Genomic DNA, 15,188 nt, shown 5'->3' on the forward strand with positions numbered 1-15,188 from the left:
GCTAGAGTGAGACCTTACCTCAAAAACATAAAAAGAAGAAGAAGGAGGAGGAGGAGGAGGAGGAGGAGGAGGAGGAGAAGAGAAGGAAGAAAAAGATAAGTGATATTAAAGAGTTGAGAGAGAAGAGGGAGGGGGAGAGAGAGAGGAAAAAAAAGAAACAGGAGGAGATTATGGTCAGTTTTCATCATACCCTCTCCAGCACCTTGTGATTCAGGTATTCCCTCTAAGGGCCTGGTGAAGGTTCCACTGTTTGGTCTGTCCTTTACAATGTAGAGTTTTATGGTACCATTGATGTTTGGGTCCAGTTTTGTGCCCCCCCATCCCTTCAATTACCCTCTCATACCTACCCACACACCCTATTGTCTGGTCCTCAAGATGCTTGCTAGGTATTTTGGCATCTCTGGTATATTCAGGTTAGGAACTTTAGATGAGTGAGACTATGTGGCAATTATCTTTCTGTGACTGGGTGAGTTCACTGAGAAATGATCTGTTCCAGGTTCAACCATTTTAAATTTCATTGTGTCATTTTTCATTACTGCTGTATAGAACTCCATAGTGTAGATATACCAAATCTTAGTTATCCATTTGTCTAATGATGGGCATCTGGGTTGATTCTAGTGCCTCTTTTTTTGGCTTGATTAAGTTGGCCAGGAGTTTGTCAATCTTGTTTTGATCATGAAGTGATGTATTTTGTCAAAGGCCTTTTCTGCATCTGCCAAAATGATCATGTGGTTTTTGTGCTTAAGCTTATTTATGTGGCATATTACATTGACAGACTTGTGTATGTTGGCTGATTCCTGTGTTCCTAGGATGAAGCCTACTTGTTCAAGGTGGATAATGCTTTTGATGTGTTTTTGGATTCATTTTGCAAGGACTTTGTTCAGGACCATTGTGTCTAATTTCATCAGGGAAATAGGCCTATAGCTTTTGTTGTTGTTTTGTTTTCTTGTGGCTTCTCTGCCAGGTTTTGGTTTTAGGGTGACACTAGCTGCATAGAAGGAGTTGGGGAGTTTTCCCTGTTCTCCAATTGTATGGCACAGTTTGAGAAAAATTTATTTCAGTTGTTCCATGAAGGTTAGGTAGAATTCAGCTGAGAAGCCGTCTGGTCCTGGACTCTTCTTTTTGGGGAGGTTTTTGATAACCTTTTCAATCTCGATGGGTGTGATATGTTTGTTTAGGAGATTAATCTGCTCTGAGTTTAGCCTTAGTAGGTGTATGTGTCCAGGAATTCATCCATTTACTCTACATTATCCAGTTTTTTGGAGTAGAGGTTTTTGAAATAAGTACTGATGATTCTTGAATCTTACTTATGTCTGTTTTATCTCCCTTTTTCATTTCTAATTTTGTCAATCTGAAGTGTATCCTTTTTTTTTTTTTTTTGCTTGATCAAATTGGCCAGGGGTTTGTCTATATTGTTTATTTTTTTCAAAGAACCAGCTCTTTCTTTCATCAATTTTCTTAATTGTTTTCTTAGTTTCCAATTTATTAATTTCCATTGAGGAGTCTGAAGTGATTCTGATGGGATTACCTTTAAATGTGATGTGTTGTTTTTCCCTACCTGCTATTAGGACTTTCTCTTTGATATCAAAGAGAACATATCTTAATGACAATATGTCTTGGAGATTTTCTCCTTTTGTCCAATCTGTTTGGAGTTCTGTTAGCTTCTTGTATCCTGATGAGCCTTTCTTTGAGAGAGTGGGAAAGTTTTCTTTGATAATTTTGTTAAATAAGTTCTCCATACCTTTGGTCTGAATTTCTTCCCCTGCATTCCTGGAATGAAGCCTACTTGATCAAACTGGATAAAGCTTTTGATGTGTTGTTTGATTTGGTTTTTGAGGATTTTGTTCAGGATCTTTGCATCTAAGTTCATCAGGGAAATAGGTCTATAGTTAGAATCTTGTGGCATCTTTCCCTGGTTTTGGTATTAGTATGATACTGGCATCATAGAAAGAATTGAGGAGCTTTCCCTGTTCTCTGATTGAGTGACACCATTTGAGAAAAATTGGTTTGAGTTCTTCCATGAAGGTTTGGTAAAAGTAAGCTAATGGTGGCGCACACCTTTAATCCCAGCACTCGGGAGGCAGAGGTAGGAGGATTGCCATGAGTTCAAGTCACCCTGAGATGACAGAGTTAATTCCAGGTCAGCCTGGACCAGAGTGAGACCCTACCTCGAAAAACCAAAAAAAAAAAAAAAAAAAAAAGTCAGCTAAGAAGTCATCTGGACTCTTAATTTGGGGGGAGGCTTTTTATTGCCTTTTCAATCTCAGTGGGTGTGATAGGTTTGTTTAGGAGATTAATCTGTTCTGAGTTTAGCTTTGGTAGGTGGTATGTGTCTAGGAATTCATCCATTTCCTCCATATTATCCAGTTTTGTAGAATAGTGGTTTCCAATTCATTAATTTCTACTTTGATCTTAATTATTTATTTCCATGTGGAGCTTTTTGGGTTGGATTCCTCTTGCTTTTCTAGTGCCCTTAGGCAGATGGTTAGGTTATTGATTTAGGATCTCTCTGTTTTTGTTATGAAGCATTTAGTTTTATGAATTTTCCCCTGAGGACTGCCTTCATTGTGCCCCATAAGTTTTGGTATGATGTGTTCTCATTGTCATTCGTTTCTGGAAATTTCTCGATTTCATTTTTTATTTTGTCCAGTAGCCATTTATTGTTTCAAAGTGTTTTGTTCAGTTTCCAGGAGTTGATGGGATTCCTGGTGTATCTTTTGTTGTTAATTTCTAGTAGTACAGCATTGTGATCTGATACCGTTCAAGAAATTATGTCAATCTTTCTAAATACATGGAGACAGGCTTTATGACCCAGTATATGACTTATTTTAGGGATGGTTTCATGGGCTGCTGAGAAGAATGTGTAATCTTTGTATTTGGGATAGAATGTTCTGTAGGTGTCCATTAAGTCTAATTGTTCTGTAGTTTTTTTGAGCTCTCTCTCCCTTCCCTATTGATTTTCTGTTTGGATGATCTATCTATTGCTGATAGTGGAGTATTGAAGTCCCCAACTATGATGATGTTGGTGGTTATTTCTGTTTTGTTGTCAAGTGAGTTTTTTAAAAAATGAATTGTGGGGCTGGAGAGATGGCTTAGTGGTTAAGCGCTTGCCTATGAAGCCTAAGGACCCCGGTTCGAGGCTCGGTTCCTCAGGTCCCACGTTAGCCAGATGCACAAGGGGGCGCATGCGTCTGGAGTTTGTTTGCAGAGGCTGGAAGCCCTGGCGTGCCCATTCTCTCTCTCTCCCTCTATCTGTCTTTCTCTCTGTGTCTGTCGCTCTCAAATAAATAAATAAATAAAATTTAAAAAAATGAATTGTGATGCCCCTGTGTTTGGTGAATAAAGATTGTTTTAAACATTTTTGTTCATTTTTATTTATTTGAGAGTGACAGAGAAAGAGGCAGATAGAGAGAGAGAGAAAGGGAGAGAGAGAGAATGGGCACACCAGGGCTTCCAGCCACTGCAAATGAACTCCAGACATGTGCACCCCCTTGTGCATCTGGCTAATGTGGGTCCTGGAGAATCGAGCCTCAACCTGGGGTCCTTAGGCCTCACAGGCAGGTGCTTAACTGATAAGCCATCTTTCCAGCCCAGGTGCATGAAGATTTTTGATTATGATATCCTCTTGCAGGATCATTCCCTTGATAAGTAGGAAGTGGCCTTCTTTGTCTTTCTTGATTACTTTTGGTTTGAAGTCTATTTTATCTGATATTAGGATAGCTACACCCACTTGTTTTAATCCCATTTGCTAGGAATTTCATTTTCTACCCTTTCACCCTGAGGAGGTATCTTTCGTGGGGAGGTAGGTTTCTTGGTTGAGGGGTCTAATTTTCTGACCCTCCCTGTTAGCTTATGTCTCTTGATGGGTGAATTAAGGCCATTAGTATTTAAGGTAATGAATGACTATGAAGTTTGATTTGAGCCCTGCCATATCATGGTGGTTTATGTGGTTTGGTGTTTTCTTGGACTTTGTAATTTTTAAAAAAAAATTTTTTTTGTTCATTTTTTATTTATTTATTTGAGAGCGACAGAAATAGAGAGAAAGACAGATGGAGGGAGAGAGAGAGAATGGGCCCACCAGGGCTTCCAGCCACTGCAAACGAACTCCAGACGCGTGCGCCCCCTTGTGCATCTGGCTAACGTGGGACCTGGGGAACCGAGCCTTGAACCGGGGTCCTTAGGCTTCACAGGCAAGCGCTTAACCGCTAAGCCATCTCTCCAGCCCGACTTTGTAATTTTTGTGCCTTCTCTGAGCTCGGTTATTATGATCTGTTTCTTGCAGGCACTTGAGGTTGCTATTTGCTTCTTCTGTGTGGAAAATTTCCTAAAGTACTCTCTGCAGCTTTGGCTTTGTGTTCATATAGTTGTAAAGCTGAATTTTATCATGTAAAGTTTTTCTTTTATCATCTGTTATGAGGGATACTTTTGCTGAGTAGAGTAGTCTGGGTTGGAAGTCACTGGTTCTTAGACTTTGTAGTGTTCCATTCCAGGCTCTTCTGGCTTTCAGAGTTTCCTTGAGAAGTCTGAGGTAATTCTGACGGGGTTACCTTTAAATGTAATGTGTTGTTTTCCCCTAGCTCCTTTTAGGACTTTCTCTTTGGTATTGATGCTTAGAATCTTAATGACAATATGTCTTGAAGAATTTCTCCTTTGGTAAGACAGTGTATTTAAGCAGGTTAAATAAATCTTACCACAGTTTAGAATAGCACTTTCCAGAGAGAGAAAGAGAGAGAGAGAGAGAGAGAGAGAGAGAGAGAGAGAAGAGAAGAGAAGAGAAGAGAAGAGAAGAGAAGAGAAGAGAAGAGAAGAGAAGAGAAGAGAAGAGGTTTGCCATCTGTTCTAGATAGGTTCACACTGCTAGGATGATCATCCACCCAGACAGTTTGGGAGGAAGGGATCTATTTCAAGCTTATTCATTCAGGGAGAAGTTCCATCAGTGGTGGAAGATTCTGCTTCCATACATCTAGAGAGAAATGAAAAAATATCCTATGAAAACCAAAAGCAGCAAGCTTGAACTGGTGGCAAACAGAAGCCTAGAGCTCACATTGTTTTCCTACATCTTTGGGCTGGGATTCAGATACACCTTCAGTGACACCTTAGGGCTGGAATCCAGGATCCATCCCAAGTGGCACCTCCAGCCTGGAAGCTAGAAATTCAAGTTACAAGCTTAATAAAACACCTGAGTTTATGGGGGATATACATTCACATTTAAATCACCACACCTTTTCTCTGGCACAATGAAGAATGGGTGTGGTGGGAAATTAGGCAAGTTGCATGGTTAGTAGGAACTGTTTAAGTATTTAATGGCATGAAGGAAAGGTTGTTCCTCTATGAGGAATACCTGGGTCAGAGAGCAGAACTGACAGAAAGGGAAGAAATCAGAGGTAGAAGAATGCCTGAATAATGTTGACTTTTTGCCATTTGTCATTCTGGTTTATGAAGTTATCAAGGTCGCAGGAAATCCAATTTATATTGTGGCCAGACTGAGACTGGTAAAAATTTTGAAATTTGGTTATTTGTGGAGATGGGGGTGAAAAATGCTGGAGCATCTGTCTGAAGATCTGCATCACTTGTCTGAGGACAGAGGCCAGTGACCTCCCAGAGGAGAGTGGAGTGTTCAGAAGGAAAGAGAACATGCCTGGGCAGTTGCTTCTGACTGGAGGGTCTCAGGGCAAGTGAGGCTTGTCTGTCTCTCCCAGGTACCTTAAGAAAGAGAGATGGAGGCTGACTCACCAAATTTTGGTTAGCTGTTGGATGGTCCTGTGCCTGGAGCCTCAAAGAAGTGAAAAGTTTTAAGGTAGATGAGTTTGCCTTGGGGGTTGGGACACTTCAGGGCAATGAAATTAAACACAAAGTGTAGGCCATTTTAGAGAATTGACAAGTGATCAGGTAGTCTCCCCTCTGGGAAACGCAGATATAATTGTGAAATAGCAATCAAAGTTCAAGAATGGAGTCACTCAGGTTCTAACCCTAAGGACTCTACACATTTCTATAGAGATACTTGCTCATGTATGTTTATTGTTGCTCTATTCACAATAATTGAGAAATGGAACATCATAGATCCCTATCAACTGATGAATGGGTAATGAACATATACCCAGTGGAGTTTTATTCAGCAGTGAATAAAATGAAATTATGAAATTTGCAGGGAAATTAATGGACCTGGAAAAGATGATACTAAGTAAGGTAAATCAGGCACAAGAAGTCAAATGCTGCATGTTATCTCTATATGTGAAACCTGTCTTCAAATGTATGTGAGCTGGAGTAAAATTCTGTAGTACAGGCCAGAAATTTAGAAAGGTCCCATGAGCAAGGGAGGAGAGGAGAATAGCTATGGGGAGATATAGTTGAAGTAGAGGGTCAGAATGCTAGTGGTGAAATGTTGGAGTTAAAAGAAGTGATGGAAGAGTAGAGGGTGTGGAAGAAGGGTTAATCAAAATTAAGTATGTTATGAGTATGCCATATGGAAACCTATTTCTTCACCAGTCAAATTATATATATACACACACACTTATAGAGAGAGAGAGGGAGAGAGAGACTGTGTTTGGAAGAAATATCTTGTAGACTGTTTAATGCTGTGCCCAGAGCCATAAATTGTTATTAGAAAAATTCAATGGCAGGGATGTAATGAATACCTTTCAGTGAGTTGTTGGTCAAGGAGATCCATAATGCCACCAGAAAAATACAGCCTGCTGCAAAGGCTTTTGGTTGCTCATGTGATGTAGATGATAAGACTCTATTGCTAAAACTAACACATGTTATGAATCTTCCACCAGATCACTAAGAAATCAAGCTATAACTGAGCTGGATGGTCTTCGTGTTGATTAGCTGTTAGAATGCTGGAAAGAGTTATGCAGCCTATTTGAAGTTACAAGTCATCAACAGTCTTACCAGCAGTGGACCCTGCAAGATTTGTGACTGGCCAGCCAGGCCAAATATACTGACTGATGGAATGGTGGTATGTCTGTTATGGGGGAAACTAACTTCTTTTTGACTAAACTTGAAGCCCACTGCATGTGAGGACATCCATGCCTGGTATTGAAAACTTAATGAAAAGCCTGACTGGGGAGGTCATAAGCCACAGCAGAGGGCGAGGGCGGCGGGGGAGGGGGGACTACTACTGTTGTCTAGCCAAATGGATATACTTTGCCCACCAAAATGTCCTCTAAATACTTATGTTTATACTTATATATAAATGCTACTTTCATTTTTGGTAACAGAAGCTTCTCTTTCAGGTGGCAGTAATCACCGGGGTGACTCAAAAACTCACTAAAGTGCTGAGACAAAATACAGTGCTGTGTTCAGCACTAAATGAGACATCTCTATCACACTGTACAAGACTCAGGGACCATTGCAGAAGAGGTAGCAGAAAGAATGTAAGAGAAAAAAGAAGTGAAAGAATGTTTTGCAGTACTGTCTTCCAGACACAAATTGGCCAGAGTCTTCATGACCTCACTGTGGCTGATGCTGCCTACCCTGGACCTGCATAATAGTGAGAGCAGGGAGAAGAGATGACATTGAAGTAGAAGAGAGACTAGATGGAAAGAAAAAGGGATTCAATGGAGGAGGGATTAAGGATGGGAAAAAGGGAATGTAGTGGGAGGGGTTATGATCATGGTAGATTGCATATATGTATGGAAGTTATGAATAAAAAATTTTAAAAAACAGAGCTGGAGAAATGGCTTAGTAGTTAAAGCACTTGCCTGTGAAGCCTAAAGATCCATGTTCTACTCTCCAGATACCACGTTAGCCAGATGCACAAAGGTTAGGCAAGCCTAAGGATGCACATGCCCACTAGGTGGCCCAAGTGTCTGGAGTTTGATTTCAGTGGCTGAAGCCCTGGCACATCAATACTCTCTCTTTAAAATAAAAAGAAAATTAAAAAATTAACTACCTGGGAATATTGCTAACCAAGGCAGTGAAAGACCTCTACAACAAATACTTTAGAATATTCATGAATCAAAGAGGGCTGGAGAGATGGCTCAATGGTTAAAGGTGCTTGCTTGCAAGCCTGATGACCCATGTTTGATTTACTGGTACCCACATAAAATAAGACATAAATTGGTGCATGCATCTAGAGTTCATTTGCAGAGTCAGGAGGCACTAACATACCCTTACTTAGTCTCTCTTTCTCTTCCTGTCACTCTCAAATAAATACAAAATAATTGAAGAAAAAATTGTGGAAGACATTAGAAGATCAAAATATCTCCCATGTTCATGTATTGGAAGAATTAACATAATGAAAATGGCCATCTTACCAAAACAATATGACCCCAAAATTCTAGCACCATTCTTCACAGAAATAGAAAAAAATATAATCTTTCAAATTTATAGAAGCACAAAAGACTTTGGATATCCAAAAATGTCTTTATCAAAAAGAATAATACTGCTAGTATCATTATACCTGATTTGGTCCAGAGGCCAAATGTGGTGGTTTGATTCAGATGCCTCTCCCACAAAGTCATGAGTTCTGAATGCTTGCTCCCTTGCATGACAATTTGGGAGGCGGAGCCTTGGTAGAGAAGGTATGTTAGTGAAAGTCTGGCTTTGGGGCATTGCAGTAAACTCCCCTTTGCCACAGTTTGGCTCACTCTTCATCCATGGCAGAGGTGATGTCCAGCCTATGCTCATGCCATGTTTTCTTCTGCTATAAGGAGCTTCTTCTTGTAGCCAAAATAATAATAAAAAAAACTTTCCTCCTATCAGCTGCATTTGGTCAGGTGCTTTATCCTAGCAACAAGAAGGTAATTATTAAAACAACATACACTGCAGTTATGAATCCTACAGAAGCATTCATGGAGCAAAACAGATTTGCTTCAACCTTCTGTAACCCATCATGGAGCATATGATTTAATCATCTAGAAGAAGGTATAAGGATGGTTATGTTTGAAACTATAAATTACATACCACTCCTTTCCTTCTCAACTACTTACTTATATTTTATCTCTGAGGTGTTATGACTTATAAAACTGTTCAACTCAGTCTCACTTATGCTAACAAAGCCTGATGCTGTCAAGCATTTCTTATATTGAATCCAATCTTTTTTTCTGGTTTTACAAGGTAGAGTCTTACTCTAGCCCAGGTTGATCTAGAATTCACTATGTAGTCTCAGAGTGGCCTCCAACTCATGGTGATGCTCCTATCTCTGCCTCCCAAGTGCTGGATCTAAAGGCATGAGCCCATGACAACCCCAATCTTCTTTGAAGAGACTTCGAATTAATTTATAGTTCTAGTGAATAAAGCTCATAATTTCTTGGGAAACATTAAAATTGTGGGATCTGCATTCATGAGTTCAATGATGTTGAGATGCCTGGATGACAGAGTTCCACAATGCTCCTCCTTATCCTCCAGCTTTTATATTCTTTTCATCCCAAATTCTGAGCTCTGGAGTGGATTAGGTGTATGCCATGTGTAGGGACAAATACTCATTAGTCACTTATTTTCAGTACTTGAGCAGTAATGATTCCCAACATTAGCCACACACAACCTCCACTGTAAAAAAAAAAAAAAAAAAAAAAAAAAAAAAAAACAGCTCTTCTAATCAAAGCTGAGAACTGACCTACAGATATGTGGGTATAAAGACAAATATTTAAGAGGTAGTTTGTCAACACATCTACTTAACAATTAAACAATAGGTTCTGGTTCTTTTTTAGGGTCTATATTCCCTTATACATGGCCTCTTGACTTGACAGCTATAGGTAATGGCACAAGACCTATACATGATGGGGCCAATTAATATCCTGCTAGAAATCGAACAGAGGTTTGGGAGACCACACACTCCTAACTTTGAGCTAATGACAACTAGTGGCTGTGGGGTTGAGTCATTCTCCTCCATTTCATAGCCAATGGTACTTGATGAGAAGTACAGGAATTTATGGTGATATATATGTGAAACATATATAAACAAAATGTAACATATATGTAATAAAATGTCAAAAATATAAAACAAATATGGTCTCTGAAACATTTTAGAATATTGGACACATTGTTTAACAATCATTTCTGACTTTATGTTTTTATATGTAAATTTATTTAAATTTTATGAGGTTCTGCTTCCTTTACTGTAAAAACTGAATAATAAAATCTCTGCTGTGCAAGCACAGAGAAAATTCCAGAGCAGCTAAGAGCCACTGGACCCTTCCTCGCCCTGCCCCATCCTCCTCCCACGGCCTTTTCCAATTCCCCAAGGCTTGAGGGAGGCCCTGCCCTGTGGGAGGGCAGCAGGCATGACTCCAAGTGAGCTGGGACCAGGTAGCCCTGGGGTTCTTTCTAAGAAAGGTTTTATTTTGGTCTGAGAATATAGCTCAAGTGTAAAGCTTTGGGTTCCATCCCCAGCAGTACAAAAAGGGAAATGGAAAATAAAAGGAATCTGTGTATCAGACAAAAACAAACAAACAAACAAACAAAACTTGCAGCCTATGTTCTATGCTGTCAAATACCATCCAGGCTTTCAAAACAGTGTCTACTTTCTTAAAACACTTGACTGCCTAAGGTTTTCAGTTTAGTAAAAGTTGGATATTTCCAAAGCTACAATAAGTCTTTACATTTTCAGTTAATAGGACTTAGGGTACAACTTAAGTACATATATATGTATACATATAACTTTATAAGACTATGTCACCTGCTGATTATTAACAGATTAAGTAGCATAAGGATTTGATTAAAAGTAAAGTGCTGACTCAGGCTGGGGAGATGGCTCAGCGGTTAATGGTGTGTGTTTGCAAAACCTGCAGGCTTGCTTGGGTCCAATTCCCTAGTACCTAGATAAAGCCAGATGTACTACATAGCACATGAATCTGGAGTTGTTTTACAACAGAAAGAGGCCCTGGTGCACTCATTCTCTAATAAATGAAAATAGAGTTAAAGTGCTGTTAGGTACAGTGGCACATCTTTAATCTCTGTACTCAGGAGGCTGAGGTAGGAGCATCACTGTGAGTTTGAAGCCAGCCTGAGACTACAAAATGAATTCCAGCTCAGGGTGGGCTAGGGTGAGACTTTACCTCACAAAAACAAACAAACAAAAAAGTTGACTCTGAACATAGTAAGTTATATATTCAATTGGACATTACCAGTAAACTTGAAAAGGTTTCAGGTTAGGTTTATAATTAAAATTCTTTCATAATATGTTTTGTAGTTCATAATATGGCAAGAAGTTCTTTCCTGGTTTTGTTTGGTGTTCTAAATGCCTTCTGTGTCGGTATTGACGTCTTTTTCCCAATATTTTCTTTTATGATTTTGTTGAAAATACCATGCCTTTAGATTGAAATTCTTCTCCTACTTCTATACCCTGAATCCTCAAGTTTGATCTTTTCATAGTTTTCCAAATGTTTTGAAATTCCCACTTCTTATTAGTTGGCTTTTTTCTTAATTGGAATATTCTAGATATTCCATTTTGACTTCAATCTCAGATAATCTGTTCTCTTCTTGATCCATTCTATTGGCAAGACTTTCTACAGAGTTTTTTTTTAATTTAGTTTACTGTGTTTGCATTTTCAGTTTTTCTGATTGGTATTTCTTCAGTATTTCTATTTCCTTACTCATATTTTGTATCTTTCTCATTATCTCATTAAGTTGATTTCCTGAGTATATTTTCTTCTTTGATTCCTATTATTTCCTCTTTGATTCTTTTTAGTATATTTTTAAGTCATTGAATTTCCTATCTTTTGAATTTTCTATCTGGCACTTATTGTAATTCAGTCTCACTGGCTGTCATTAGATTTATAATTTTTTTAATAGTTTAATGTCTTTTAATAGAAAGCTTACAAGAATAGTACAGAAGACAGACATCCTTAAAAACATGTACTTGCATGTAGTACAACTCAGTTAGAAAAGTAGAGTGATAGGATGGAATTTATTGTATGATAAAAATGTCTACAAACACCATTTAGTTGCCATCAGGAGAAATTTGCATATTTAAAAATTCAAATGCTGTCATTGACCAGAAAAATTCAACAGGTTTATTTATAATTGTTATAAAGTTGAAGTGTTGAAACCTGTTCACTGAAACATTTTGACTTGCATTAATGCTTCACATTCCTGCATTTATATTAAAAATTAACATACAACTGAAAATGGAAAAAAACTGTCAATACCTGATTTCTGTTTCCTAGTTTTTCTCTTGTAATCATATATATATATACTTAGGTACCTTCATACTCCACAGGAGGAAAATGTCTAACATTCAGAAATACCTATAACATGAAAAGAAAAAAAAATTGAGAATGAAATGTTTCCTATCATAGTGGACTCAAAAATATGTGGCATGCTAACTGGATATTTTTTGGCATAAGTGTTACATGTTTGTTTGGTATATTCAAAAAGGCCAACCAGGTAGGCCTCATTTGCCTCCAATAGTTGCACTTTGAAAGTGCAGATCTGTTTTTAAAACCCAAGCAATTACTCATACCAGATGCTGGAAGAGGCAAATTGCAAATCAGAAGTTCAGTGGACTTCTGATAATGTCTAATTTCATGGAGGGCCACTGTACCAGGCCTGTAATGATAAGGTTTCTTCATCCCTCAAGTAGAGGGCACACTTTTATCAACACCCATAAAACCACCCCCAAAATACACTGATTCCAGGAGGCTCTCATTCCCAAATTGCCACCATCTGGGGTCCTAGCATTCAGAACATGTAAGTTTATGGGTGACATCTGGATCAAACCACCTTATTCTACTCTTGGCCCCTATAAACTGGTAACCATCCATGATATAAAATATAATGTATTGAGTCCAACTTTAAAAGTTCTCATAGTTTTTATCAATCTTAATGATGTTTAATCATCCCAATAGTCCAAGGTCTTTTAACTGAGCCATAGTACCAAAATAAATAAGTAAATAAATAAAATAAAACCATAATGGCACAGAGTAGATATTCACACTACAAAAGATGTCATTGGGGCAGGGTATGGTGGTTCACACCTTTAATCCCATCACTTGGGAGGCAGAGGTAGGAGGCTCACCATGAGTTTGAGGCCACCCTGAGACTACATAGTGAATTCCAGGTCAGCCTGAGTTACAGTGAGAACCTACCTCAAAAAACAAACAAACAAACAAAAAAAGATGCCATTGAACAAAATAAAGAAACGTTGAAGCAATACGAAATTTAAACAAACAAGGCAAACATCAAACTGAATGGCTCCAAGTCTGACAACTCTAACCAGTGACAAATATCCAAGTTGGATAATTCTAACCAGCGATGAGTCTCTGGAGTTCCAATTCTTCTCCTTCAGCTAGGCTACTCACAGTCCAGGAAAACTTCATCTGATGCCAGCAGCTCTCTTTGGCAGCTATCTCATAGTACTGGCATCTCCATTAGGTCTCTACTCCAAACCACAGTTTATCCTCATGGCTCCATCAGGACTCCATGCAGGTAATCCAACAAGCCTGCTTGATACTGCCCATAGTCATTTCCAAAGTACAAAAGCCATGTCCCAGAGCCTGCCGGCTGAAAGGGTTTGAGCCTGATGGGGAGTGAGGATTAAGGAAAGACAGAAGAAACAGTGAAAGCATGGACCCCAGTCCAGGGCTGAAGCAAAGCCTCAAGCCAGGACTGAAGACATGGTTTATTTCACAGCATTCCTTTTTATATCTTTTTACAAACAGTTTTTCCATGGACAAAGATTTTATGAGTTTTACAAGTTCCTATCAAAAAACCTTCCTGTGACAGAGTTTTTGCATTTCAATCACTTCTCAGTACAAAGGACCAGCCAAATGGCTGAAGATACATAATCTTGCGTACAGGTAGGCTGCTATAGTTTTGCTAATGTCTTGCTGCCAGAAGCCCAGGGCTATGGATACAAATCCAGCCAAAATGTCTCCCCGGCACCATGTTGCAATTTCAATGATCCTCTCTTTTCTGCATTTGTTATACTCCATAGTACCAGGTGGGCTATGAATTTACTAATCTGGGTGGATAATACATCTGAATTTTAAGAGAAGGAAAACTTCTTCAGCATTCAGCCCCTTACTTCAAAAGAGCTTCTTTCTGCTATCCCAATGCAGATCTGATGGCCCAATCTCTATGGTTGTAATCTCTCAAACAATTGCAGCTGAACAGGCAGGAGTTTCAGCCCAAAGATTCCATTTCTTTCTGTGCCACATTTATCTGTGCATACCTGTCCATTTGTATGCAATGAAATCCTACACAAGTTCTCAGGACATGGGCAAAACCTCAAGCTTCCCACATAAACTGTTTCTAGCCCAGTCTGGACAAAGTTCTTTCTAGCCCTTAGAAGCCAAACACCACAGTTCACAGTTCCTACTGTGTTCAGGCCTTTCAATTCTGACCAGAATGGTCCATGAAGCCATACTTATAGAACTATAAGGCATCTCTAAGGTCAACATTTCAAGTCTTTCAAATCCTTCCCACATACCTCCCATATATCAGTTCCCAAATGCCAGAAGCCTCACAGTCAGGTTTCTAGCAGCAACAACTCCACTTCTTCTTGGTACAAACTTAACTATTGCAGTCAGATTCATGTTCCTGGCAGAAAGCTTCCTGCCAAGAGCAGTTTATGGGAGGAAAGGGTTTATTTTGGCTTACATACTTGAGGGGAATCTCCTATAAACTGTGTCTGATTTGGAAGTTCATCCTAGCAATGTGGAACTGACTACAACACTAGGCTTTGGCATATGTATTGTCCAGTTACCTTTTGGGGTGATTTCCTGTCTTTCCTACATTGAATATGAAACTTACTCCCTCTTTTGTGCACTGTGAGTTCAGCTTGGCTGGGTAGACAAGAATGTTACTCTGCAGCTCAGCTATGCTTGGTGCTGTATGGGGAAAGGGTGTCTCTAATCCCTTGGTGTCTTGAGAGCTCCAGTGGTGTTCCTGGTACTGGAATATGTGAGAGGAGATGTTGTGAAATGCTGTCTGAGGTTATTCTGAAGCTACTCAGCTGGTCCCTTTTTTTTCTTTCCTCCTCCTCCTCCTTCTTCCTCTTCAGGATTTTAGATGAAGAGAAAAAAGGCAAAGATAATGAGTAAACTTCAAAAGCAACAAGAAGAAAGTGACAAAAAGAGGAGTGACTATTCTGGTATTATTTATCCCTTACTAAAAGGGCAAGGAAGCCACAGGCCAGTGCAACAATGTTTTTAAAGTCAAGGAAGAGGGCAAGGGAAGGAAGTGGGGACAAAGAAAGAAGAACCTACTTTCTTACAAAAACTGCAAAAAATTATCACCAGGAA

Source organism: Jaculus jaculus, chromosome 15 (genome assembly GCF_020740685.1).
Source record: "Jaculus jaculus isolate mJacJac1 chromosome 15, mJacJac1.mat.Y.cur, whole genome shotgun sequence".
Taxonomy (NCBI): domain Eukaryota; kingdom Metazoa; phylum Chordata; class Mammalia; order Rodentia; family Dipodidae; genus Jaculus; species Jaculus jaculus.